Source organism: Panthera tigris, chromosome E2, assembly GCF_018350195.1.
Source record: "Panthera tigris isolate Pti1 chromosome E2, P.tigris_Pti1_mat1.1, whole genome shotgun sequence".
Classification (NCBI taxonomy): Eukaryota; Metazoa; Chordata; class Mammalia; order Carnivora; family Felidae; genus Panthera; species Panthera tigris.
In genome coordinates, this window is record NC_056674.1 from 15,596,947 (window position 1) to 15,600,700 (window position 3,754).

Here is a 3,754-nt window from a genome sequence, read left to right on the forward strand (position 1 = left end):
GTGGGTATCCTTGATTGTTCCTGATCTCAAGGGAAGGCTTTCAATCTTTCACTACTATGATGTCAGCTATGGGACTGGTATATATTGCTTTTATCATATTAAGGAAAGTTCCCATCTAATCCTAGTTTATTGAGTATTTTTATCATAAAAGACTGTTTTATCAAATGTTTTTTCTGCATCGAGATAATAATAATTTTATTTCCTTCATTCTATTAACGTGATGTGTTACACTGATTGCTTTTTGTATTTTGAACTCTTACATTGCAGGGATAAATCCCACTTGCTCGTAGTATGTAATCCTCTTAATGTGCTGCTGAACTTGGTTTGGTAGTATATTGTTGAGAATTCTCATGTTTATATTCATGAAGGATATTGGCCTTTAATATTCTTATCTTGTAATGTCTTTGGCTTTGTTATAAAGGTGTGAGGGTAAGAATAAGTTAGGAAATGTTCTCTCCTCTATAATTTTTCAGAGGAGTTTGATAAGCATTGTGATCATTTGTCATTAAAAGCTTGGTAGAATTCAACAGTAAGGACATCTGGTCCTGGGGTTTTCTTTGTTGGAACATTTAAAAAAATATTTTATTTTTAAATAATCTCTACACCCAACATGGAGCTCAAACTTATAAACCTGAGATCAGCCTGCACTGATCAAACCTGACTGAGCCAGCCAGGAGCCCCCTGTTGGAACATTTTTAGAATTACAGAATCAATCTCCTTACCTCTTCTCAATATACTCAGATTTTCTATTTCTTCTTGAGTCAGTTTTAGCAGTTTTTATGTTTTATGTTTTTTAGTAGTTTTTATGTTTTTAAATTTTTAGAAAATTTTCCATTTCATCTAAGTTATCTTATTTGTTGGTGTACAGTTTTCATAATATTCTCTTATAATCATTTTTATTTCCATAAAGGTGGATTTATTTTCTAAAGATTTTATTTTTTATTTATTTATTTTTTTAACTTTTTGTTTATGTTTATTTATTGTTGAGAGACAGAGCATGAGCAGGGGAGGGGAAGTGAGAGGGAGACACAGAATCCGAAGCAGGCTCCAGGCTCTGAGCCGTCAGCCCAGAGCCCGATGCGGGGCTCGAACTCACAAACCGCGGGATCATGACCTGAGCCAAAGTTGGATGTTCAATCGACTGAGCCACCCAGGCACCCCTAAAGATTTTATTTTTTAAAATACTTTTTAAAGTTTATTTATTCTGGGGACGGGGGGGGAGTGGTGGAGAGAGAGAATCCCAAGCAGGCTTCTTGCTGTCAGCGCAGAGCCCAACAACACTGGGCTCGATCCCTTGAACCGTGAGATCATGAGCTGAGCTGGAATCAAGAGTCTGTGCTCAACTGACTGAGCCACCCAGGCGCCCCTAGAGCTTTTATTTTTAAGCAATCCCCACACCCAACATGGAGCTTGAACTCACAACCCTGAGATCAAGAGTCGCGTGCTCTACTGACTCAACCAGCCAGGTGCCCCTGGATCATTGTTTTTAAATTCAATCTTCCAGTCTCTGCCTTTTAATAGGACACTTTAACCCAGTATTTTTAGTTTTATTAAGATATGTTTTATGACCTAACATATCCTCTATCCTGAAGAATGTTCCATGTGCCCTTGAGGAGAAAGTATATTTTGCTGAAGAAAAGAGATCTGCCACGGAGTGAATGTGTCCCTGCCTCCAATTCACATGTTGACATCTAACCCCCAATGTAATGGTATTAGGAGGTGGAGCCTTTAGGAGCCCCCATAATTGAATTAATGCCCTTATTAAAGAGACCTCAGAGACCTCCTTTACCTCTTCCACCGGGTGAGGACACAGCAAAATGATGGCCATCTATGAACCAGAAAGCAAGCTCTCACCCAACACTGAAACTGCCAGCACCTTGATCTTAGACTTCCAGCCCCCAGAACAGTGAAAAACAAATTTCTGTTGTTTGTAAGCTGATCAGTTTGTGATATTCTCTTTTTTTTTTTTTTCAACGTTTTTTATTTATTTTTTTGGGGGGACAGAGAGAGAGCATGAACGGGGGAGGGGCAGAGAGAGAGGGAGACACAGAATCGGAAACAGGCTCCAGGCTCTGAGCCATCAGCCCAGAGCCTGACGCGGGGCTCGAACTCACGGACCGCGAGATCGTGACCTGGCTGAAGTCGGACGCTTAACCGACTGCGCCACCCAGGCGCCCCTGTGATATTCTGATATAGCGGCCTGAGTGGACTAAGACAGCACAAAACAGGATATTACGCTTTCCCTCATTGCATCAATGCAATTCATTTTGTTGATAGATGAGTCTTTAACTGCTATTGTGCTATACTGCTTGACCATCCCTGACCTCCCTCTTGAGCCCCAGATCTGAAATTCCTGCAGCCTTTTGGATGGTGTCCTCCAGAAGTCTCTCAGCCCTTCCATACTGGCCATGACCCCAAAGGCCTCAGTCTGTCCCCCAAATCAGCTCCTTCTCCCTGGTCTCCATCTCAGGGACAGCCTTTTTATCCCTCAGTCCTGAGGGCAGAGCCCTGGACCTTTTCTTAAATGCCTCCTTTGCTCCCACTTCCTTCGTAGCCCTCTAGCCCAATGGCCTGCTCACTGGGGTTTCTGGGCATCTCTCCCACCTGCCGCCTCCTCACCACCCTACACCAGGCTTTGGTCTGGCCCCATCCTCTTCTGCCCAGGTCTCTGGACTACTGCCTCCCTGGGATCTCTGCTCCAGTCTGAGCTGTCCTCTACAGGAGTATCTTTCTACATCTAACCATATCCTTTGGCCTTTCAGCTCTGAGTACTCCCCTGATAATTTCCAAGCTCCAAAACATGACCTCAGTGGCCTTGCCTGCTCTGGAGCTATGCTATCTCACCACGGACAAGCTGGTCCAGCTGTCTGCCCTAATGCCCCTCAGAATATGCGTCCCCTGGGCCTCTACTCCCAGACAGGGGAGTAGAGGGGTATGGTCAGAGAGCCTCCATAGTCACTTCACCCAAGATCTCTGGGGAAGCTGACGTTGAGCTTGTTAGGTGGACAGGGGGTAGAGTACAAGGTGCAGTTGTTTTCTTGGGTTTTTTGGCTTTTGGTGTTTTGCCTTTTGGTCTTTTCCCTTCTTGATAGCGCATTTTCCTTACAAGGACTGTCCTTCCTCACACTTAATCAAGAGGTTAGGGTGGGACTGCCCTCAGCTCCAGGGGTGGGCTCCAATTGGCTTAAACCTCTGGCAGCGTGAGTAGTAAAGTGGTAAGCTCAGGACCCACCCCCATCCAATCTGAGTGACTGACTGGGACTTGCCTAGGAATGATGGGCTCCACCCCCTTCTTCCTCTGGACAATAAAATATGCGGATGTGCAGCCTCAGACTGTGAGGGGGGCGAGCCTGAGGTTAGAGACCATACTCAGAGAAGGGAAGGTCAGGGAAAGCTACAGAGAAATGGAACCAGAGTCCTATAGACATTGAACTGACATCAAACTGACCTGAAACCTATATTATTAAAACCCATAAATTACCATTTCTATGTAGGCCATCTGAGTGAAATTTTTGCTACTTGCAACTAAATCAAAAATCCTAACCTCTCCAGAGTGCCCTCCTTAAGCTAGACACTAAACAGAGATTGGAATTCAAAAGATTAAATGACCGGCACTAAACCCGGGCACTGAACAATCAGAACATATGCAAGCCATGGCAACACGCCAAGGTCACAGAAGACCTTGCTGGAGGGTAGGGAGGTTGCGGGCCTCCCGAGGAGGGGCGGAGTCGACAGGCACACACAGAAGCCGCCG